Source organism: Zosterops lateralis, assembly GCF_965231275.1.
Source record: "Zosterops lateralis genome assembly, chromosome: 10".
Lineage (NCBI taxonomy): Eukaryota > Metazoa > Chordata > Aves > Passeriformes > Zosteropidae > Zosterops > Zosterops lateralis.
In genome coordinates, this window is record NC_139770.1 from 2430460 (window position 1) to 2456090 (window position 25631).

A 25631-nucleotide genomic window follows, 5' to 3' on the forward strand; every position below is an offset into this window, starting at 1 on the left:
GCCCTGAAGGAGATTGTGGAAGAAATTCTGTGCAATCCAGGGATCTACAGGAGATTAATGCCCCCAAAAATGCCCTCACAGCTGCACTTTCAGCTCATGCTTAACACAGAAGATTATGTAAAATGTGATGTGATAATTATGGGACTTTTTAAATCCTAAAATATGATATGGCAGCACTTTTTTTCTTATTTCTTTAATTAGTTTTTTCTTGGATTGTTATCTCATAATTCTTACATTTATGTAAAATTGTAGATTCAATAATATCTTTCAAACCCCCTGGTTTTAATTTTTAATACATTGCAAAAAAAAACCCAGAAGAGGAATAAGAATGACTCAAGACTCGTCCTTGACAATAACAAATATTTTTTACTGCTTTTATGATTTTAATATTCCTAATGATTTAAAAATCTGTTCTGATGTTATTCTGGAAGAGGCCAGATGGGCAAATAATGTGTAGCATGTAAATTGAATCAGCAGTTTGATCAAAATACTCATGCAAAAACAAATACAGGCTGTGACAATAATTCCACAACCATTTTTGAAAGATAGGAAAAAGAGTCTTGTGCCAAAACCTGTGTTTTATGTATTCCTTAAAATTGCATTAGTGGTTTTCAGTGGAATGAACATGGAAATCAATGTCATGTGTGATAGAGGGAAGTATCTATATAATGTAAAAATATAAATATTATTAATTATTCAATTCTTTAGTAATGATGATTTGAGTATTGGTTTTTTTTATGTTGAGTTGAAGGGGTGTGGTCTGCGCTTGGCAGTTCTGTCCTGTGCCAAAAGTACAGGAAAAGTTCTGTGCCTGTGGGATTTTCCAGACTTTTTGCTTTAGAAGTTGTTCCCAAATGCTGCCCCAGCTCCAGTTAAACCAGTTAGGCCAGCAATGCAAACCAGTTCTTAACTGTCCAGGCAGCCCCTGAGTAAACTGGAACTGGAATCAGGATTAAGGATATCCCAAAAAGGAGTAAACACAAGTGATCGTGGTTTCACATTATTAGGATTGTTTAGGGTGTCCCATACAGTTCTTTCCTTCCAAATTGCCAGCTTTAATTTTATTGTACAAAGGAATGCTGCTGAGTCCCAAAAATCTGGGTAAAATGAGGATTTTCTGGAGCAAGAGGCCTCATCTCATTTTATCTCTTTCATTCTACCCAGCAGATCACTGGAGATTGCTCTTGGTTTGCTCTTGCTCTTGTCCCTCTTTATTAATACAGTAATACTGAGATTTAATTAGACCACATATTTTATTTTACTTCCCATCCTGTCAGCAGCAAAAGGTGCAAGGAGAGCAGATCATAAAACATGTCAGCTTTGGAGGGGGGTCACTCCATCAGCTCTGCTCCGCGGGGCACGGATCAAGGTCATGGAAAACGGTTAACACAGAGGAGGAGGGAATAATGGATATTCTCAGACTGGCTTAGATCTGCTCCTGTTTAAATCAAAGTTTTAATTCAGTGGGACTAATTCTGGCCTCTTTTGCAAACACTCTGTGGTGAGCAGGATCCTCCTCGTGTGTGGAAATGAATCCAAAGGAAGGAGTTTAAGTGGCACTGCAGTTTGGTGGCAATGGCTTAGGTGACAGCAATGCCTTATAAAGTTTTTTACCTCTAGGTCACCACTACAAATCCAGTCTAGGTCGTTACAGGCACATTACCATCTCATGAATGCCATCAAATGGCACTCCAAATGTTAAGTATCCCATTCTGCAATTGAGACATGAGGAATCTTCCTGTCAATTTCCAGTGAATCGCTCATCGCGCAGCTCTTCACCCGCAGCCTCCCCTTTATCACATCCAATAAAAGCCATCCCCTGCCAAGGGTGGTCGATAATCCCATGGCTGACCTGCCATCCTCGTTCTCTGTAGGATAACAGGAATAATTTATTTATGGTTTGTGTCCAATATGATCTTCTGTCCTGTCGTTGTCTCACATTAACATTTCCCCTGCTTGCTTCACCGTGGAGAAGATTTGGTGTAATAGATATTTATTGCTAAGGGGTAAATAATTAAATTCAAAAAGTGCTTTTCATCTCTCTGCTTTCTGTTCTTTGCAGAGGTGGCTGGAGGGACAGTGTTGATTTTACCAATGATATTGTGTCCATTTTATGTTTCAAGATCCAACCCTTAGTCCAGTCCAAATAAAGCTAAAACTCCAAAATTGATACCGGAAAGCCTTATCAATAAAACACTCAAAGTTAATTTATAAGAAGACTTTCTTTCATTTGGTGTGATTCTCCCCCAACATCCTTCTGGATCCAAGTGTCCACAGCTCCAGTCTTTGTAAAGAGGGATGGGGAAAGGTTTTTCCTAGTCAGGGTGGGGATTTCTTCCTTTTCTGTTCTGTCTGCATCTCTATTATCATTTCCTTTAAGTCCTTTCCCCCTTTATTATGCGTGCTGCATCTCAGTTACATTTGGAAAACTTCCCAACAGCTCGTCCAGCCCGGTGAGATGTGAAGGACAACATTTTGTGACCTGGTGGCAACCTGAGCCTGTCAGACCCTGGCCGTGTGCAGGGAGCAAGGACAGGCAGGTGAGACGTTTGCTGACCAGGGCTGAGGTTTTAAATAACACCAGCCCTGCTGGAACAGGCTCTGCTGAGACTGGAGTCCTCTGTGAGGGTGACCCTCCTTTGGGCCAAGAGGTCACTCTCCTTTGCATAGAGAAGAAAAAAAGGACAGACAGTTGGAAGGAACAATGAGGAGGAAGCCAAGGAACTGTCAAAATGTCTTTAGGATGTGAGCAAATTATTACTTCTTAATGTGCTTAAAAGACACAGAACTGAAATGAAAACTAGTAGTTTTTTTTGTTTTCTGGTGTTTTTTTTTTTTTTTTTTTTTTTTTTTTTTTTTTTTTTTTTTTTTGTTTTTTTTTTGTTTTTTGTTTTTGTTTTTGTTTTTGTTTTTTTTCCAGATAAAGTAGAAAGAATCTGTGAAGTTTTCCTGTATATTTTCCTCTTTTCTTTCTCCTTTTTTTTTTTTTTTTTTTTTTTTTTTTAAACCCAGAATTTCTAAAATACTTTTTAAAACAGGATTGTACTCTCCAGCCTTACTTTTCCAATTTCCTCTTAGCGCTGTTCCTACAAAGGCTTGTGCTGATACCACTAGACCTTTCATAGCCAGCCTGCTTTTCCCCACCCAAAGTGCGAGCAAGGCTGAAAATGGAGAGCTATTAAAAGCCCAGGTCCCAGTCCAGGTGGAGAGTGGTGTGTCAACTGCTGGAGAGGAAGGATGTTTGAGGTAAGCAGGTCCTTCCCTCCCTTGTTTGGAACAAACAAGGTTGAAAAGTCAAGGGCAAGACCCCTGTGCAAAGGGATGCTCAGGGAATCATTTCTGAGGCCAACTGTGTGTGTAAAATGAGGTTAAACCTGTGCACAGCTGGGGCTCTGGGTGACAGCTCCCATCCAGGTGCTGAGGTGTTCCTGTAGGACCAGCACATCCATGGATTAATGAGTTCTCACCTGCCTTTTTCCTTTTTCCACGTGTGTTTGCTCAAAAAGCCCAAAAGGAGATGAGTGCATGGACTGGTGCAAACTGCTCTGGCTTCAGGAAAACACACAGGAAGGAAAGAAACCGACCTGGCTCTGCAGTAAAACCTGGGAAATGACAGATTTTCCACCTGGAAGTGCTGAAGGATGCACAGCAGGAAAAGAGGAGGGAGCAAGATTTGCCTGGACACACCCTCACCCAAGTTTCCCTTTTGTAAAAGGAAATTAAAGCAGCAATTATAATTCAAAGATATTCTGATTTTTGAAATTACACTGGTTTCTGCTTCCAGGTTGTGTAAAACTGTTAAAAATCAGTTTGTCCTGCAGAAGAGGTGGGTTCCTTTCTATTCATTTTGATAACAGGAGGGAATCTGGTGTCCCCGTTACCTCAGTTTCCCTCTCAAGGAGCCAGTTTCAGACCAGCTCTGCTCGCAGTGAAATGTGATAAGAAGCCTTGCTGAGTCAGAGAGGTCTTTCTTCCTCAAATGTGAAAATATTTTCTTATTTAATAGACCATCAGAGTCACCAACTTTTCCAAACCCTCTTCCTAAAGAAAAATAAATTAAATAAATTTGAAACGACTTAGGAAAATCTTGTGGGAAGCTGCATCTTGTGGTCCACATGCAAAAATCTCAGAGCATCTTGCAAATCTTTTCTATTTTATGTATTTTAAAGGCACGACTCCTTTTGGTTTATTTTGTTTTTACTGGTGCAGCGCCTTCTAAAAGGTTTTATATACACAAAAGAATGGAAATACAGGCAGCAGCTGAAGCAGTTTCCAAGGAAAAGCCAGAGGAGGATGATTTACTGAGAGCTGTAATGAGAAATAGACTCTCAGTTTCATAAATTCCCAGTAAGTCCTGCTGCATCTCCCTTAAGTGATGTCCTCTCCTGAAGCGCCACGCGACTCCCGAGTCCATCCACTGGGGAAAACACATGGATTGCACTGGGTTATTTAATGATGCAGGCAGCAAGGAGGGAAAAAATCACTGCAGGCAGAGAATTGCTCACAGCTCAGGCCTGAAATCCCCAAAAATGAATGGCCAAGCCCTGCCCTCCCCGCGATCCAATCGGGAAGATGAGTTTTCCTGCACAGCTCCTCTCATTAGATCCCAGAGCAGCACTGAGGAGTTATTGATGGAGGTATCCATGGATTGCAGGATGAAAACCTTGGAGAATGGGAAGGTTCTTTTAACCCAGGGATTGCTGTTGTTGCCTGCTGGAACCTCCAGGAATATTGAGTGTCTTTGGAGGTGTTTGATTCCGTGCTGCCGATCAGAGGAAGGAGGACGGTTTGCCTTGGGAATGCTCTCTGGAATATTTTTTTTACATCACTGAGAAGCATTTTGCCTGAAGGTGTGAATTTCAAATTGTGCACTATAAGGATCTCGAGATGTGGTGCTGGGTCTTGGGGAAAAAGGGAAGAAAAAGGCAGAGAAATCCAGTAATGTAGATTAATAGAAGAAAATGAGATCTACACGAGAGGTTTGATTAAATTTGGAATCGGCTGCTGGACCAGAAAGACAGAGCTGAGTAAAAGCATGGAGTTAACTAAGGGAAAAATGAGTTTGGAGCAGGAACAGAACTGAAATACATCTTTGCCAGCGAGGCAGGAAGCTGGAGTGACCTTGAGAGCTGCTGTGAGTGCCGTGCACGTGTGAGCCCCTCGCAAAGGCAGCCCTGGGTTTTGTTTTGGTGCATTTAACACAGAACTGCCATGCACCGTGTCTGGCAATTTGTTCTCAGTCTATAACTCAGCCCTGCTGAGAAAAGCAACTGTGGCAGGGAAACTCAGGCTCCTGAGGGCAGCGTGGTTTTATATCTGAAGGAGCCTCAGTATCTTTGTGGTACAGTTTCTTCACATAAATTAGTAGGTGACTCAACTCAGGTCTATCTTTTACAAACAGAGGGATTTTCCTTGGCCATCAGGAGTCATTTCTTCTAAAAATGTTGTTAAACATTGGAAGGGGCCACACAGAGGTTTGGTGTTCCCATCCCTGGAGGTGTCCAAGGAATGCCTGGACATGGCATTTAGTGCAGGGCAGGGATCAGTCACAGGCTGGATTTGTCGGTCTGGGAGGGCTTTTCCAGCCTCAGGGATGGTGTGATTCTGTGAAGGGACCTTGGTCAGTGGTGATAAAACCAGTGGTGACAGTTTTAGGGTCTCTGAATCAACAGATGGGTAAATTACTGCTGTGTCATGGCTGGTGGTTGTCCTAAAGCTCTTGTGCTTTTGGTCTTAAACTGAAGCCTCATCCTCCCTCCATGGGGGGCATGGCCACATCCCAGCCCAAGGCTGTCCTTTGTTGCACTTCATTTTCTTGCTTTCAAGTGTTTGAATCTTTGCAGCCTAATTCTCACACTGTTTCATGTATGTACATGTACGTAATACATATATGTATGTAATACATATGTGTATTTTTAGAAATTATCTGTATGTTTTGCATAGTTCTTCTCTGAGAGGAGAACTTGACTGATGGTCAGAGTGACCAATGGAGTCAGGAGGTTGTGACCTTCTTTGACCAATCCTGGCCTTCTGTAAAAAGTGTATATAAGTTGATGGAGTCAGAAAAATAAAGAAGCTTTCCATGTCTGCCCTGCTGCTGCCTGCTGTCCTCTGTGTGGGTCTGCACCCACGTCACAACTGGTGACCCCTCTGAGTGAGGGGACCACAGTCCTGTGTCCCACCAGGTCACTGAGGGTGTTCCCCCAGCCCAGGTGAGATGAACCATCTGGGGAAGGATCCTGCTGAGTAATGAAGGACCATAAAATAACCAAGGGTGGAAGGGAGCTCAGGGTACATCTCCTACCTGGTGCTGTGAGCTCTCACTGCTATTGCTGGGGCTGCTCTCCTCACTGTTATGTGCCCAGAGGGATCAATAAAACACCGAGGGAGAGCAGAATAATACAGTGACACCTTGAGAAAGATTCCAGGCATGTCACTGTCCCGTTTGGGCACAGTTCCCACTAACGAGACACTCAGCAGTGCCTTCCTGCAGGTATTTTCCATCCTGCTCATCCTCTGTGGGCTCGTTTTTCTGCTCCCATGACCTATTTTTTTGCTTTCTGTCCAGTCACAGCCACTTCATCTCCTTGTTTTAACATCCTATTCTTTCTGTCTGGACTCTCTTTTTATTTTTTTTTTCCCCCCTGATAGTTAACAGTAATTATACAGCTTTTTAATGAGTTTTGATTCATTTAAACTTGCTTTATGTGCCTTACAGCAAACCCCCTGCTGGTCTAATTTTATATAGTGTATTTAATTGAGACCCCTTTTGCAAGTACACTGTTTGTGTGTGGTGAGCACAGTCCCCAACCATAAATTCTGCTTTATTCCCACTCTCCTGATTAGATTTTTATTTGCATTACATTAATGGGGGGTTTTTTTTCCCCCACTAAAATGCTGTCGCGTACATTTTAACCACTCCAGCAAATTAATTCTCGCTATATTTAATGCCATACAGAGAAACGCCTTTATGGAGCTTCTAATTGTTCATTTCAGGCATTCCAAAATTAGTTCCCTTTTATTAATTGGGGAGTCACTGCGTTCTGGAGAAGACAGAAAGCTCTCTTGCAAACCAAATTAACTGGACAGATGTTCTGAAATGTGTTAAATATTACCCAGTGAGTGGTGATACAGCTCATCAATCATGTCAGTGCCAGAGCCACTCTGGGGTCTGCTGTGGGGTAAAGGTGCTGTGAGAGAGAGGCAGGGTCAGAAAGGAGGAACTGACACTACACACAGCAGGTTTATGTTGAGGGGAAAGCAGGAAGAAAATCGTAATTCAAAATAACTGGAGAAATGTTATTATCCCTAATAGAGAGTTATAGAATGGTTTGGGTTATGTAATTCCAACCCCCTGCCATGGGCAGGGACACCTTCCACTATCCCAGGGTGCTCCAAGCCCTGTCCAACCTGGCCTTGGACACTGCCAGGGATCCAGGAGCAGCCACAGCTTCTCTGGGAATTCTATTCCAGGGCCTGCCCACCCTCACAAGGAAGAATTCCTTCCCAAATTCCCATCTAAATCCACCATCCAGCTCAAAGACATTCCCCCTTGTCCCATCACTGGACAACGTTGAATGGAAACTTGTAAAGCTCAACATTGGCATGAGAGAGCAGAGGACTTGGTTTGGGTTTCACTGGTGGTTTGGGTTTTTCTCTTGGTTTGGGTTTCTCTCTTTGGATTTCACTCCTGGTTTGGGTTTCACTCGTGGTTTGGGTTTCACTCTTGGTTTGGGTTTCTCTTGGTTTGAGTTTTTCTCTTGGTTGGAGTTTCTCTCTTGGTTTGGGTTTCACTCTTGGTTTGGGTTTCTCTTGGTTTGAGTTTTTCTCTTGGTTGGAGTTTCTCTCTTGGTTTGGTTTCACTCCTGGTTTTCCCTGGAGCCCAAACACTTTACAAAGAGTCAGGAGCACTTTAGGAGTGCCAAGCAGAAAGTTCAAGCAAAGCAAGAGCTGTCCAGGCAAAGTTTTCCTGAATGTATTGACTATGTGGGTAAGAGGCAGATGGAGATTTTCTTCCCAGAGTGGTCACCAAAAATAACTCACCACCTCCTGGCTAAAATTCATTAACTGGGTCATCTCCATCCCTCTCTTCAAACAAATCTTATCAGCAACAAATCTTATCAGCAACACATGACGGGATCAGTCTTTTGGGATGAACATTTACGTAGAGAGAGATAAAAAGGCTTACGTAACCCCAGGAGCAGAAAATACATCTCCCCCAGACAAAGTGCCAATGTTCCCTTGTTAAATCCTGCAGGATGGGGTTTTCCTGCCGTGTCAGCAGCTCCATGACAATAAAGCCAGTGGCACAGGTGTCCTGAGAACCACTTTCAATGACCACAAGGCAAGAAATGCCAAGTTCCCTTCCTTTTTTCCAGCTAGATGGATGATGTTTGAGCAAAGAACAAAAATCTCTGCATTATGGTTCTTAACTAACCCGTTCAAAACAGCCCCGGGAAATATCCAGAGCTCTTTGTTTTATAGCAGGGTGTTCAAGGCTATTTCATCTTTTTCAGAAATGTGGCAATAAAATGAAATTTTCTGAAGCTTTCCAAGAAGCCAGTGACAAAATCACAAGTGTTTAAGACCATGGGCACAAAAAGAGCACTCCAACAATTAAATTTCAGTTTTTAGGTGCTGGGTGTCTTTGACAAGCCTCCTTGCTGAGTCAGCACTTTAGATTTGGTTCTCCCTCATCCAAGTTTTCCACAGGATTTGCATAAACCAGCTGATGGAAGAGCTGTGAGGGTGAAAGATGAGACACTGACACTCAGGACAGCCACTGGCATCTTGCTCAGCTTCCATATTATAGTGGTTTGTATTTATTTAACATATTTATTGCACATCATTTTTATATTTATTTATATAAATTATATTTAATTTTTATATTTATTTAACGTATATTTATTACACTTATTTATTTCCTGCAATACCCATCCCCAGTGTGTGTGTCCTACGCTGCTCTCAGAGGGATGAGCTGGGATTGGATGTGGGGTGGCCTTGGAAAACAGAATTCTGTGTCATTACTGGAATAAAGGGTGCTCCTTCCTGAAGGACAAGCCTAACTGATCCTAACTTCAGTCTCTTGTGGTCCTGAGGAGTTCTGTGGAAGTCTTTTAGGAAATGTGGAGCTCAGATGTGGTTGTTTGGTGATGGTCAGACCTTATAGTGGACAGAGGTGACCTTATGGGCTTTGTGCTTTTCCCAAGCCAAGAACTCTCCATCCACTCAAGTCAAACTTGCTCAGGATGGAAAAATCTCTCTGGGATTCGTCTATTAAAAAAAAAAAAAAAAAAAAAAAAAAAAAAAAAAAAAAAAAAAGAGCAATGAATTCATTCAATCATATAATGAAAAATAAAAAGTTTCTGGTAGTATGAGAACACTTTGATTAGCTGTACGATCAGCAAAGAAAAAAAGCCTGCCATAATAGTTACAAAATCTATTGAGGTTTATTTTTTTGCTGCGAGCACTTCAATTTTCTGCAAAAGCCACAAGCAAACAAGACTTTTGAACCATTTCAATCTACTCTAAGTCAGAAAGCACAGTCCCTGTTGGCACCTCTGCATTTTATTATTGTGTCAAAAATTAGGTGAGAAAGGAGAAGCCCGAATGAGCAGAAAGCCCTCGCGTCTTATGTGTTACAGGAATCATTTTTGCCTGGCTCTAAAGAGGCAGCTCCAAACCCCAGCAGGATTTTGGTGTTAGCTCACAGAAGAGTCAATGTTTGCTCAGTTCTCTCTTCAAACACTTCCAGCATTTTGACCACTCATTTGAAATCCTCCAGCGTTCCTTTGAAGGGTTCTGCTTTCCCTGGGCGTGGAAACAAACACTGGACGTTCTTTGTGACTCTTTTAATTCGGTTTTCCTGTGGTGCCATCCCAGCTCTGTGGGATCCCCTAATGGGGAAAAAGGATTCAGGACCAGCCTGCACATCAGTTGTGGTGCACTCAATACCTGCAGCAACTGGGGGATGTTCACTGAGCCCATGTGAAGTCCACAGGGTCTCCTCTGTTTATGGTTAAAGATCATCCAGGTCAGAAAATGTTCTCCATAAGTTCTGCTGTTTTTGTAGGACAGAAATCCAAAACCCACAGGAGATGCTCAGAGGAGAAGAAGGACATTGTGGCCATGTCAGGATGCAGCAGCAACAGGAAATTTTTAAGTGTCCAAATGACTTGAGAAAAGTCATCAAGGCCAGAGAAATCCTTGCAGAGTATTTTCATTCCAGCAAGGCCAGAGAAATCCCTACAGAGTATTTTCATTCCACGCTCTCAAGCAGGATTGGAGTGTTGTTGCTGAATTTCTTAGGGAAAGAAAAGATGATTTATATATAGATATTGAACTACCTTGACTGAGGCATAACCTGAGGCCTAAATTGGGGCCCAAGGCCTGTGACACAGCAAAAAAAAATTCAGTTAGTTGTGGTGTAGTTAGAATTAGGTATTAAGGTGTTTGGGAAAGATAATAGGGTGTTGAAGGTCATTGAATAGAATTGTTGATATGCAGGTGTGAGCCACCTTAAGGGTGAACCAAACAATGTGTGTTTACATTCTTTCCTCTGCTGTGTGCCAATGGAAATGTGTCTGTATTTGTAAATTATCTGAAAGAGTATATAACCTGCCATTTCAGATGAAATAGGGGGACTCAGTAGAATTAACCATACTGGTCATATCTGCCTTTGTCTAGTCTAACCCTCTCTTATCAAGACCCTGTCTTCAGATTTATATATAGATATTGAACTACCTTGCCAATGAAAATGTGTCTGTATTTGTAAACTATCTGAAAGAGTATATAACCTGCCATTTTAGATGAAATAGGGGGACTTTGTAGAATTAACCATATTGGTCGTATCTACGGCTGTCTCAGTCCAACCCTCTCTTATTATCAGTATCCCTGGCTTTTTAGTGTTACATTTTCCATGTTGGAGCAGAGTTCTTTATCAGGAATGGGAATGTTTTGATCATGTTTGTACCTAATTTGGATCAGAGTGTTTCTCATTCCTGCTGCTGGAAGTGTTCTGCTTGTGTGCACTTTAAACCAATTTTTGGTGCTTCTGTCACCACCATCTTCAAAAGCACGGGGAGAGTTTTAATCCAGCAGGATAAAATTGATAACTTTTATAATGACATAATTATTACTGGGAGTATTAGAGAAATGAATATAATTACTGCATTTCTTTAAACTGATGTTATTTTTAGCCTTGACTCTACAGTGACACATTGGATGACAGTATCCTTGATATGATTTTAAAATTCAATATAATATGTAACCCATTATGTGTGAACTCCCTTTCCTGACAGGTTACCTGCCAATTTCCTTATTAAAATCCCACTGTAACTTCCAAATTAGTGACTTGACCTTCTCCACTCTCGAAATTAAAATCAGAATTTAAATTTCAGAAAGTTTTTGGGGGTTTGGGGGGGAGTTTTCCTGTTGTAGATTTTTTTGTATCTTCTCCATGGACATTAAACATGTTGTTGGGATGGTGAGAAGTGATGTGCACCCAACAGGAGGTGATTTCTCCAAAATTGCTGTTACCCACAGGACTCTGGGGTTACTCATAACAAAATTCTCTGCTCCTGTGAGTAAGAGCCTGTCCCTCAGTCTGGCATTAATCTGTAATCAAGAAAATCCCTCTGGGCTGGTTCACCTGGGGAAAAGGGGCTTGAGCATCACCAAAAGTTTAGTAGGGAGTGACCCAGGAAAGCATAAAAAGGGTTCCTCTTAGCTGGAGCTTTTATTTTTAAGTGGATAACCATGTTATGCTTTAGACTTTTTTTATTTTCAGTGAATGAGTATTTGAGGCTCTTTTTCAGCCTTTCCAGAGCTGTGGAGAAAAGGGAAATTAATCCAGTGGCAACAAATCAAACAAGAATCTACATCTGAGATATCTCAAGGTTTTTCAGCTGAAACTCAGCACTAGGTAAGGTTGTTTACTAATCATGTCCTAAAACATGTTTGAAAGCTTTTATTTTTAATTGGATTTGTTATGATGTTGCAAAGTAGCCAGGGTTTCTTTTTTTTTAATAAGATGTTTATTAAATCTCAGCTCATTGGGTTGTGAAAGCAGGATGTGCTCAGCAGTGCTTTTAGGGAATTCCAGCAGCTGGAAATTCCCGTCAGAAGTTCCAGAACCAGAGTGTGATTCCTACATGGAGAAATGCTGGAAAATACTCTCAGGTTCCTGGGAGTTTTCTCCAATTTCAGCTCAGCACAAGAGAACCTGAGATTTTCCCTCTGAGATTGTTATCAACGATGTTCCTGCATGGAAGAACCAAGGAGATGCTGGAGATGTTCTTTCAGCCATGGGCAGGGCGTATTTTCAGGAAAAAAAAAAAAAATCCAGAAAAAAAAACAGACTGAAAAATCACCATGATGTTTATGAAGGGCCTGCCTTTCACAAGCTCAGGGGGAAAAAAATCAGCTGCATCCTAAACTGAAAAATTACTCCCCATCTTTTGTTGGCTGAAGTAATGAGGGTGGAGAGAGATTTGGGTGTCGCTGCACAAATCCCAAGGTAATTTATGTTCCGTGTTCACAGGGAAATACCTCTGCAAAGGATGTAAATCAAAGCAGAGCTAAGAGGGAAAAAAGCTGCAAATCTTACACAACGAGGTTGCTGAATGGGAGTTACAGATGTTTTTAGCATAAGTATGAAATTATTGGAATAAGGGAGACACGGCTGAGTGAGAAAAGTGATTTGGGATTTTAAACGTCGGGAGTTCCTGGGAAGGATGTACAAAATTAAATTGGAGGTGTTATTGGCAAGGGATTAGGGAGGCTTGCAGAGAAATGATGGATATATTTAGGTGATATGGCAAAAGAGTTTTGCATTGGAAATTTAGAGCAGGGAAAGTGGAGAGGTGGCTTGGGTATTTTGTCTCCAGGGAATGAAAATCAGGTCATTATTTTAAAAAAAATATATATTAAGGAAACAGATTAGTGCATCAATTACTGCAAAAAGTGCATCAAAATTGATAGTGCACCAATTACTGCTGGATGATGTGTGTGCTGATAAAGGAATAAAATTGGAATATGGATTTTGGAAACGGCAACACTTGGTACTAAAATACCCAACCCCAAACCTTCAGCAAGGCACTGCCTGCAAATTTCCCAAATCCTCAGCTGATCCTAAAAGAGCCAAGTGGTGAGGGTTTGTAGGAATCCCTGGGGAATTGCACATCTGGCACAGCTGGATGGAACACAGGCTGCTGTTAATTGCAGGTGAGCTCTGTGTGCTTTGGCTTCTCCAGGGAAAATATTTATCACTTCCTTTGCTTCCCATTTTTTCTGTTGGTTCCTCAATCTCTGCATCAACTCTTCTACCATTTGAATTTCCTGGCATCCTGTTTGCCTTTTAAATGGCTCCTCATGGAGCAGGGGATTGATTTCTTCTGCATCTTCTGAATTTCACCTCTTTTCCTGCCTTTTCTTCATCTCTTTTCTGTGCCTGTGTCACTTTGGTGAAACAACTGCCCCCAAATTAACACCCAAGTCAGGTGGTACCTCCCTGTCCCTAAACCTGCTCCTGTCAGACACAAAACATCCCTTTCCCGTTCTTCTTTTCTGCTTTGTCTTGTTCTAAACTGATTGCTATCAAATGATTGTCCAATCCATCTGTCCACCAGGTTCTTTTCTAATTTCAGAGAGATTTGCTGCCACTTTAATTTCACGTTGCAGCCACTTCACTGTCTTGCTTTGAGAATTAATCTCTCCAAGCGCTTTGACTTCTCCTTTTCTTTACTGCTGCTCTCTCTTGCTTATTATTTTCTCCAACACGCATCAAATTCTCAAATAAAAACCTGACAGTGGCCTTTCAGAAACTGTAAATATTGATGGTCTGGGTTTTCCTTTGCTTGGGTGTTGATTTGTGTGTTGGCTCTTATCAAATCTTGTGTGGTTTTCTTCTCCCTAAAATATCTCTGTAGGTGGGGACAGAGGAACAGCTTTAAAAATAGGGATCACAGCCTTGGAAAGAGGTGAAATTACTGATATTGGGGACTTATTAGGAAAAAAATTTCCTCCCTGAAAATATTGTTAATGTTTGGAACTCACTGCCCAGGGCGGTGGTGGAGCCACCATCCCTGGAGGGATTTAAAAAATATTTGGATGTGGTCCTTGGAAACAGAGTTTGTGCTGAAAAGGTCTTTTCCAGCCTAAATAATTCCATGAGTCCCTAAGTTTTGAGTTTCAGAGTTCTGCACCATCTCTGTTTACTGGCCGAGATAATTGGAGCAATAAATATGAGAAATCTCATAAACTCTGCTCTGAAATACAGAAGATATTTGAGTCTGGTGTGGGCCGGGCAGTTTAATCCATGGAATGGCAATGGGAGCAATTAAAAGCTTTCAGAACCTTCTTTTGAGCCGTGGCTCAATCGATATTATTGAAAATCAAAAGGCAGAATTACCCAACACAGAAATATCGCTCAAAAAAAAAAATGATACTTTTTGTTCAGCTTGAAAAAACCATTTAATCCAAAAGAAACGGGATTTTGAGGCTGATTTTTTTTTTTTTTTTTTTGGCAGAGCAATCCATATTTCTGCATGCAGGTGCTTTCTTTTGACAGGTTTTAGTTAACAGGTGTTTAAGGGGAAAATGGAGTTGTTAATGTGGTCGGTGCACAGGGAAATGTTCCCTGACAAAAATCCCACAGAGAACAAGTGGAATAAAATACCCATTTAATATGGGATGTGGGGCTGTGGTCCAGCTGGAATGGAGCCCCAACCACAAGGTTAACTTGAATTTTTTAAAATTTATTTTCAACACAAAAAATTAGAAATTCAACCCAACATGAAAACAAGGAGCTCCCTCTCTCTCTCTCCCCATTATGATTTTCTTTGAGGTGATTTAGACTGTGGATCAATACAGAAGCTTTTTGTTGGCACAGTAATTTTTGTTGATTGATAAATTGTCTGATATTTTCAAACCTAAAAAGTGGATAGTGGGAGGTGTCCCTGACCCTGGCAGGGGGTGGCATGAGGTGGTTTAACTCCCTTTAAACCCAGAAAATTCTAAAATTTTCTGCCTGTTCTATCTCTGCCAACTAAGTCTTAGCACAGAAATTTTCAAAATCAGAAGTAAAATCACCCAAATTCTGTTTGCAGGGCCAAATACCTTCCTGCCTGATGTTTGTTATGTGTTATTGCCTCAAACCAATGGAAGAATATCATCATTAACTTTATTAAATGGTCACCACCGACTGCAAACTCATTTAATTATAACCACGAGGCGAGTGCACGTAGTTAGACTGATTATTTATCAGCCAGAGGTTGATGGCTTTAATAGGGCAGTAATCTCCTAATGAATGCACTTTAATTGTCTGGATGGAGAGGCTGTGGAATTGTTATTTAAAGTGCAGAACAACCCCTGAATTGCAAAGGCCCAGACAGAACAGGGAGAAATTCTGCTTCCCAAAGAAGTTCCATCCTGGAGTGAATTAAACTTGAACCAGGGTCAACCACCTGCAGTAAAACCCAGTTTTTATGGCCTCTTTGGCTTTGGAAATGTTATTCTTCTTCTTCTTTTTTTTTTTTTTTTTTTTTTTCCTCCAGTTTATGGTGTGTATATGAGTGTTTCTTGATTTACAATGGAATGTTTTATTAAAAGCGACGCTCGTGGTGTCTCTGCACCTGCAGAATGCTGAGACTGGAGGGATTATTCACAGGAACACACTGAAAAGCCAAAAAGTCAGCCCAGCCTCACCTCCTGCTCTCCTTGGGAACAATAACTATCCGTGGATTTTGGGTAGGCTGCAGCAGAATGTCATGAATTTATTATTTCGTTGTGATTTATACCGGTAAATATTTTATTAAGGGTTTGAATTTATATTTTTCAATAGTCGTACCCAGTGCTGGAACTCTTTTAGGGTATTGGCGTTTTGCTTGTTTATTCAGCTAAATTTGCGTCTTTAAATTATTTCAGAGTGGTTTGTGGTTGGAATTGATCAACATTGTTTGGAGGGTGGTCAGTGACCACAGGGAGCATCACAAAAAAACCCCAAATTCAGCACTTTGGGGTGGTTCTCTCAGGATATTTGGGCTCTGTGATTTCTGTGCCAATGCCAGGATGCAGGAATATCCCAATCCCACAGCGTGTGTAAAGAATTAGACTTTGAGAAACATCCCTGACTCTTTTTTCGTAGCTTTAATATCTTTAAAACTTAGACCTTGTCATGTTTTTTGTGGCCCAATCAAACAAATATTACAGCGAAGCTCGTCCATGGAATCTTGGAATAATCTTTAAATGGAAAACAATCAATATCCAAACTAACAGCAGGAACGGGCTGTTAAACAAACACAGCATTAAGAACTAATTAGAGATGCATAAGACTCAAAAGGAACAAAAAATAACACAAAAAAAAGCTGCAGGTTTCGAAGCAGGGGAAGGGCCCTCTGTGGTTTCTTGGCTTCTTTCTGCTCCAAATTTTCTCCCATTCCTCTGTTCCCATTTAATGCTGGCACATGGTCATAGCAATAGATTTCATTTCTTCTTCTTCCCCCCATTAAAGCATCCAGATTCAAAAACACAAATATGAAAAGCACGGAGTGAGTAGGTGGAAATCCTTTGTTGTGGAGCCAAACAGAAAGATGGACATTCTGTAATTTTCTGACACAGCGGGAGCTCCGCACGGGGTGGGGGAAAAAAAAAAAAAAGAGCTCTTGAAGCCACATTTCCCTTTATCAGTTCCTGTGCCTTGAGTGCACTTTCTAGTTAAAACTTTTAAATTACTTTAATTACAGCAACTAAAAAGGGCTGCTGCAGAAATCATTCCCACGCAAGTGAAGAGGTCATTAAAAGTTGTGGCACTGCAGCTAATTTGTGAACAATGCAGCGTGTGAGGGGCTCCAGCTGCAATAATTACATCCCAAGATCCATTTGCATTTCCCTGCAGCCCTTGGCAAAGCCCTCCCTCAAACCCTTCTGCCACGTAAATACCAAATCTGTCGTTATCAGAGATTAATAATTGGGAAGCCTCACATCAACCCGCTGATGTGGTGCTGAAATAAATCCCTGACGGGTCCAAGCTTTGCTTGGGATTCACCTGGAATTTTGTAGGCTGAGCTGTGCAGTGGTGGAATTTCCCAAGGAAATGGTGTGTCTGTTGGGAAGGGTCAGTAAGGCTGAGCTTTGGCCAATTTTGGAATCACAGAAGGTTTGGGTTGGGCAGGACCTTGAAACTCACCCCAACCCCAGCCATGGACACCTTCCACTATCCCAGGGTTCTCCCAGCCCTGCCCAGCCTGCCCTGGAACACTTCTCCTTTATCTTTGACTTCAGATTGGAACAGAAAACTGGGAATAAACCCCCTGACTATGGGTTTTACCCACACTCTGAGGGTCCAGCCTGGCAGAAACGTGGCAATAATAATGAGTGAGATGGCGTGATGGAGAGTGCCTTGAAAAATCAAAAAGGTTTTAATAAAGAAGGAAAATAATACAAAAAACAAGACAAAAGCTGAGCACAGCACAGAGACAAATCTCTTGCTTGCCACAACGCCTCTAAAAGAGTGGAATTTCTTTGTTGTCTCTCTTTAGTATTTAACAGCCTGGGTGGGCTTTTTGGCCCTTGGCCCAATGAGAGTAACAACAGACTTTGAGTTCCATTCTGGAGTCCACCCCACATTTCTGTGATGGCTCCGAGCCAATTACAATGAGAAATCCACAGAACTTTCCAGCTAATTCCCTAAAATGTCCAAAGGTAAACTGAGACTCTTTCCCTATTTGGAAGCCCCTGCTGGAGGTGTAGGGAATGCATCACCACACCTGACCCAGAGCAGAACTGTTTTTAATAAACATTGCAGAAAGCCTTACATTGTCTTCTTTTTGTGACAAAATAACAAAATTCAGTCGCCTCATCACAGGTTCAAAGGCTTAATTTTAGTTTTCTTTAAGAAACAAAAGATATTTTGCATCTATAACTCCCTAAATCACAGAGCCCCTATAAACATTCGGGTTTTGTTGGGTTTTTTTCTCCAGGAATTTTGGCCTGTATATATTTCCTCATGTTACGACATAAAACTTCTTTTCCTAAACATTAGAAGCCCTTTTCACCCTCCTATTTTTACAGCCATATGTTCCAAAGCAGTAAATTCCAGCTTGGTTGAACACTTAATGTGGTGTTGGCAGCAGGAGCCAGTTTTTTTTTTTTTTTTAAAGCCCTTGTGATACTTAAAACCAGCAAAGCCCTTAAGTGTGACAGAAGAAATCAAGCCTGAAGAGATGATTTTTGCTCCACCTTGAAAACAAGCTGTGAAATATTAAATTTAAACATAGAAGGTTTCTTTCCAGTCATCCTTTGCTCAGCAATAAGTAGAGGAGTTAGGACAGAAGTTGCCATGATGGGAGGAGGTGACCCAAAAATTTTTAAAATTTTAAAATGACCCAAAACTTTGGTGATCTGGGAGTTGGATTCCTCTGAGAGAGCTTTTCTTGCTCCCTCTGAGGCAGATTTAATCCCATCCATGATTAATTCCAGGAAATATCCCATTGCAGCCAGCATGTCCCAGACATGGTGGTGAGGGATAACAGGGAAAAGGAGAATTTTTGGGAATATTTCATGGTTCCCAAATCAAGAAATGTCTTTGTTATGTGAAATCAACAACATGTTAATGTTAAATTAAATTAAATTATATTAACTCATTCCTGCCTGGGCAGTGCCTCCAGTGCATCCCTTGGGTTGTGAGGTCCATCACATCTCCATCCCAAGGAATCAGGAGAATTCTTTAAAAATGAATCCCACTTTTTTTCCCACTCTGTTGGAATTTGGGTTTGTTTTCCTACAATCCCAGTCTGGGCAAGGACTTGGTGAGAAATTGAAGCTACTTGAGATTTTCAGTTTTTAATTTTTTATTTATTTTCCTCACCACTTTAGGCAAATGGATTTTGTTGCCAGACCCAACGTATTTCTTTCTCTTTTTCTTCTTTTTTTTTTTTTAATATAAAATAGTAACCATATTTTATTGTTTCTTTATAGAGAGTAATAAAACACAGCCCCGGAATGGATGAGGAGGAATACAAAAACAATTGCAAAGAAAAAGAACAATATAAATGTAAATCAGGCGCGTTTTTACCTTTCAGAGCTGCGCTGGGCTTCTCATCAGCTGGTCCATTGTGGTAATCCTTTCCAAATTGTTTAATTTTCTTTTCTAAATCCGTGGATATGTTGCTCTGCATCCTTTATGCTCCACAAAGTTTCTTTAATGGAGATCCCACTAATGCCAAGCAATATCCTGGAGATTTCTGGATGTCTTGGTGGAGTAAACATTTATCTGGAGTGGGGAGGAGATGGTTTAAAGAGAAAAGAAAAGCTGAATCATTTCATCCCATTCTCCACAGTAAATAACCAGTCAAAAAAAACCTAAATATGTAATGGGGAATCAGAAAAAGTTGGGAAAAAAAAAAAAACCCAGTTCTCTATATCATTTATTATTTGAACAAGTTCAGTAGAAAGTACTTCTGAAAACTTTTACTTGTTTAATGTTTTTGTGGGGTTTTTTTAAATTTCTTCCTGAAACGTCTTTATTAAAAAGTTATAAAGCCCAACTGCAGAAATCAGGGAAAGTGAAAATAGTTCAGTTTTCCATTAGAAATGTCTGTGGTCAGACCCTTCAGTGAAATCCTCTTCTGAAGAAGGCAAAAAAAAAAAAAAAAAAAAATCAGCTTCTATAAAATGCTTTCAAGAGAACGAGGAGGAATGAAAGGAATGACAAAGTCCATTTCATGTTCCGTACCCAACTTTTTAATGCATTTTTCATTCTCAAGTCCCTTTCAGGTGAATATTTCTGCTTCCTTAAGTCAATCCCGACCCTTCTTTTGTGTCCACAGAAGACTTTAATTAAAGCTGACCAGGGAAAAGACCATTACTGAAGAGAGAAGCAGCCAGTGAGGGTTATCTGGAACCAAACCTTTTGTTCCCTGAACAAAACTGATGGAAATAGGAAGGGCAGCACCCCTTTGGATGAGGGTTGACCCCTGACTTGTCTTATAAGAATTATTACATTTAATATAAGCTCTATTGATGTTAAAACACGACATGTTGGAAGATTTCTTTTTCCTGGTCTGTCTCTTCAGTCACTGCTCTTAAAATTCTGCCATTATAACAGAATCAGCCCCAAATAAGTCATTAAGAGAGAGGAATGTTTGCATTTAAAGATTTTTTTTTTTGTAATGTAGTGTAGTTCACCCCTTCAGCCATGGATGGGGTCATTTATGTTCCCTCAATTCTGTTTTCTTGCTGTGTTTGAAATAAAAAGCAATTTTAAAAAAATGCAAAAAAAATTGGGACTGAGGTGAGTGTGGCCATGTTCACGGTGCCAGCAGATGGAGAATTTGGGGAAACCTGGATTGCATAGATCCACCTGTAAAAAATCTTTTTATTCCAATGAAAATCCCATTTTTTGAGCTGAATGCAGAAATATGTAACTAGAAAACGTAGCCTAATCATTGCTAGGAAAACCCCCTCGGAGGAGTTTTGTCTCAATTCAATATTCACACCTCCAAGAGGGTCGAAAGCAATTTTTTCCAGGACATTGTTGTCGTTATAGTCATGGAATAAATACAGGAGATAACAGGCAGCAGTTATCAGAAAGGTCAGGAGCAAATGAAATAAAAGATTGGAGCTGTCAGGATTTTAGATTGTTGTGTGGAAGAGACAAGGGATGTAAAATATATTGACTGGGGATATTATTTAATGCTGCTGCTTGTGATTTCCATGCTAATGGTGATGTTTGTGCTTAGAAGGAGTGATTTTATTTTTTTCTCAATAAATCCACTTTTAAACATCTTTCTTACCTGTATTTTAGTAGGTATGACATCCATGTTCCTTCATTCCTTGGAAAAATTTGTTTCAGTCACCGTTAATTGTCTAAATATAATAAAATATTTTACAAGGCCCTTTCCAACCTATCAGATTCTGTGAAAACACAGAAGAGAAATGGATGAGTGGCCATGTTTAAATTGTTTAATGAAGGAGGTAAAAGTGTTCTTAATCCCAGCTATAAAAATTAAAAAGGGGAAAAAGAAGCAATCAAAGACAGCACTTCTGGTGTTTGATTTTTCATTTTATAAAATAAAAATCCCCACAAACACCCACCTAAACAGTCAGCAGAGGCCCAGTCACCATCAGGCACCAAACCTTTTCCAACCAAAGCACAGAAATTCCTCAGAAATCTGAGCATTCCTGGGGAGTTCTTTAGACTCGATCATTGCAGCATCTCAGGAGAAAAATGAGTTTGCCCCAGGGCAGAAAAGATGAAGGATGCTTGAAACAAATCTCCTGGCAGAATGATACTTTTCCTTTTGCTCTGTGATTTTTTTTTTTAGAACTTAACATGAAATTTTCTCCACTAAAGGGATGTCTTGACTGCAGCAGTCAGTGACTGAATCATTGAATTATTTCTGAAGGTGCTTGGAGCTTCCCCACCTGGAAACTGTCAGTCAGAAGCCATTAAAATACGTGCACTCCATCTTCTCAATCCCAGTTTGATAATTTAAAATAAAACTAAACCTCACTGTCCTATTTTCAGCGTATCATTTATTTTTCCATTTATCTTTCTCACTTGCTTTTTTAAACTTTTATTCTTTTTTTTTTTGACAGTTAGTCTGCAATAAAGTATCAGGAATTCAATTTTATTTGATGGAGAGATGATGCTTTCTAAGAGTCAGTAAATATAAATCAAGACTCAAGGGTGATAGACCAAAACTTGGTTTAAGCTTAATTTCTACATTTTTTAATTAATAGAGTGAGGAAAAAGATAATGAGTTTGGGAAGGAATTGTTCCCTGTGAGGTTGGGGAAGCCCTGGGATAGAATTCCCAGAGAAGCTGTGGCTGTCCCTGCATCCCTGGAATTGTCCAAGGCTGGATGGGGCTTGGAGCAACCTGGGATAGTGGAAGGTGTCCCTGCCCATGGCAGGGGTGGAATGGGATGAGCTTTAAGGTCTCTTCCAACCTAAACCATTCCAGGACTCCATGGATTAAGGATCACAGGCATTAGGTGGTAAAAGCCAGTAGTGCCCTCTGTGGGAGGGTTGACAAGATTTGCTCTGGGACAGAACCTGCTGTGGTGAGGACTGGGGAAATCTGGGTCTTCATTAAGATGCCTACTGGGAAGTCCATTGGGATGCCCATTGGGATATCTATTGGGATGCCCATTGAGGATGTCCATTGGGGATGTCCACTGAGATGTCCACTGGGATGTCCATTGGGGATGCCCATTGGGATGCCCATTGGGATTTCCATTGGGGATGCCCATTGGGATATTTATGGGGATGCCCATTGGGATCTCCATTGGGATGTCCATTGGGGATGCCCATTGGGATGCCCATTGGGATGCCCATTGGGATGCCCATTGGGATATCTATTGGGATGCCCATTGGGATCTCCATTGGGGATGTCCACTGAGATGTCCATTGGGGATCTCCATTGGGAATGCCCATTGGGATGCCCATTGGGATATCTGTTGGGATGCCCACTGGGATCTCCATTGGGGATGTCCATTGATGATGTCCACTGGGGTCTCCATTGGGATGCCCATTGGGGATGTCCACTGGGATGTCCACTGGGATGTCCATTGGGGATCTCCATTAGGGATGTCCATTGGGGATTTCCATTGGGGATGCCCACTGGGATCTCCATTGGGATATCTCTTTTCTTCATTTTCAAGCAAAGACATTTTTTGTAAGAAATGGCTGAATATGTGGATACACATGATTACATGCAGGAAAACAAAATCACAGCCTCACAAATTCTCAGGAATCTGTGCAGGAAGAGTTTGGCTTCTTTCAGGTGCCAAGTAACTTGGTTGAATGCAATTCTTGCACTAATTTTTGGTAGATAACCATTGTAGCCATATCCCCTGTGGTTCCCCCGTGTTTCTCTTGTCTGTCTCTGGTTCTGTCTGCACTTTGAAGGGGCAAAGAGCACGTGAAGGATTATTCCAAAAGAGCATTTCCACTCTTCAGTGTATCACAAGAAGCAGCTTTAATAACAGTGTGGATAGCAGAGGCTGCACTGGAGCCTTTATAAACACGAGAGGATGATGGAATGGAATATTTTGTATACAAAGCTGAAATATCACTGCCACCCAAAGTACAGCACTTATGTCCAGAGTGCTCTCTAATCCATTTTAAATTGAACAGGAATTCCTGAGGGGAAAAGCCATCTCTTTTCATCAGTGTGTTGTCTCTTTTAGAACAGTCATTGATCCTATAAAAGCCCCCAGTTTTCTGGCTCAGCCCAATCCCAGCCAGTCCCATGGGGCTGGAATTGCTGTTCATGGATATTTGCTGGCAATGGGTCTTAGGTTTTGTTATGGGGTTGATACATTCAGTAAAAATTGCACCTTGGGGTTTATGATGTGGCACAGGAAGGGCTTTAGCCTTGTGAACCAAACATATTTAAATGTTATTCTTTAGGCTCAACTTTATTGTCAAAAGTAGATCTTGAAGAACATCCATGCATTTGTTAATTAATTTGTTAATTTGTAAATCATCCTTGGAGCACTTTGCCTTTCCCTGGTTGGGCAGAACTTGTGACAGGGCTCAGAGAAGTTCACCACTTCCGTAATGAAGTTTTAGATTCTCTGTGAGATTTGTGGGGTTAGGATTGACATGATACATGAGAAAAGCCACATCCAACTGGGAGAGATGGAAAGGAACGTGCAGGCACAGCGTGGCAAGTCCTGGGTAATTATCACTGATTTTTACCTCACTTTTTACATTAAAAAGTTGCTGTTAGCACAAAGTCTCCTCTGCTTAGAGCTTGTTTTATTTCCACCAGATTTGCTCCCAGCATGGAAGCTCTCTGTGGAGCCAACCTCATCTTCTGGCAGGGATGTGGAATTGGATTCAGGTTTCAGATGCTCAGATTTCAAACCCCAGTGGATGCTCAGGAGCCAGAGCAGTGACTCTGAGCAGTCAGGGCAGACACAGCTCTGGGGGCGAAGGGCTTTGCACTGAACCACTGCAGCAAAGACAAAAGCTGCTCTTCTCCATCAATTTCGAGCAGGTTTTGGATGTTGTAGGATTGTCTGGCTTTGATTGATGTTGCCTCCAGTCCCCCAAGGGCTTTGGTGAGGAACAAAATGTTTTGGAGAGAGAGAGAGAAAGAGAGAGAAAGCTGGAGCAGCAGCAAGTGCTCCTTCCTTCCAAAAGAAAATAAATCCAGGGCTCATCCAGCCCATCCATCAAGTCTGTCCCCTCAGTGGCTGGTGTGGAAAACTTCCGAGTTTTCCACTCTGAAACTCCCTGGTGAGACAGAAGGAGGTGGGAATGCAGTTTAATTGAGATGGAAGCTCCCCATCCCTCCTGAGGGATTCTGCAGGAGCAAAATTCTTATTTTCCTCCTTTGTGTCGTCGTTCAGGGGGTGTGTTCGTGCTGTGTGTTAGAGAATGTGGGGTTTTCCTGCTGATAAAACTGCCCCAAATCACCCCCAAATAAAGTGCATTATTTAAAATTAAATCATGCTTTATTTGGCTCCTCTGTCAAAATATGAATTACATTAAAAATTACCAGCAATGCTGGATTTTCCATTAGGATTTCCTTCTCCTTGGTGGTTTTCTTGTTATACCCAGCAGAATATACAGAGAGGGAATATGACATTTTAGGGATAAATGTGATGCAGTCCCAAACTGAGGCCTGTGCAAGTGAAATGAATTTCTCACAGAAATTTAAATTATTTCTGGTCAGATTGGAAGTGGGAAATGTTTGGGTTATGTTTTGTAATTGCCAGATTAGACAGAACTTCTGTATGGGATTAAAATTATTATTTTAGAGTCAGAACCAACCAAAACTGGAGCCAGAGGGGGCAAGAGCCTCTGGGATTTTTTCTCTTTAAATATCCTCCTGGTGAGCTCTGCCTTCCACGTGGGGTGAGCCCCACATCCCTGTCCACAAAGGTGCTGTCAGCTCCCCTGCAGGTTTGCCCCCTGTTTTTTATCCTAAAATATATTTACCCAGCTCCTGCATTCCTGTACCAGTGGATGTGCTGTTTTCTTTTATTAAAATGAATGTCTTGGCTTTGTACATAGATATCCCCTATTCCTGTGAAGAATGAGAGGCTGGAATGACTCATTACAAAGGTTTTGCAAGAGTGGTTGCCCAATGCCAACTTCCTTTAAAAATTCTCTATAATTTTGGGTTTTTTTCTCTTAAAAAGGCTGGGGAAGGCAATTAACTTTTTGTCTATTTATTATCGTCTCACCTTGGGATGGGAACTACAAGAGCTTTGATAAATGGGTTCAAAAGTTTGTCCAGTTTTAAAACTGCTTTTATAAATCTCTGCTTTCTGCTGTTCTGGCACAGATTCCCACAGAATCCCTGGCAGTGTCCAAGACCAGGTTGGACATTGGGGCTTGGATCAGCCTGGGATAGTGGAAGATGTCCCTGTCCATGGGGTGACACTGGATGATTTTTAAGGTCTCTTCCAACCCAAATCACTCCATGATTCTCCATTGCTTTGGACTGATGCACAGATATTTATAAAACTTAACATCCAGGAGTTAATTCGTTGTTTTATCCACATTTTTGCCTTTTAACAGCTCTCAAATTAATTAGATTTTTTAATTATTTCTTTCTTTCCCCCTGTTTGCTTTGTTATTGTGGATCTGCTGTGTGAAATGACAGAGCTGTG

General features: G+C 41.1%; 1 long non-coding RNA gene across 1 annotated transcript in view; it reads left to right on the forward strand.

Moving 5' to 3' along the window:
- Positions 1 to 25631, forward strand: part of LOC310913316 — a 525559-nt gene that overhangs the window by 460296 nt on the left and 39632 nt on the right. The window lies entirely within an intron of this gene.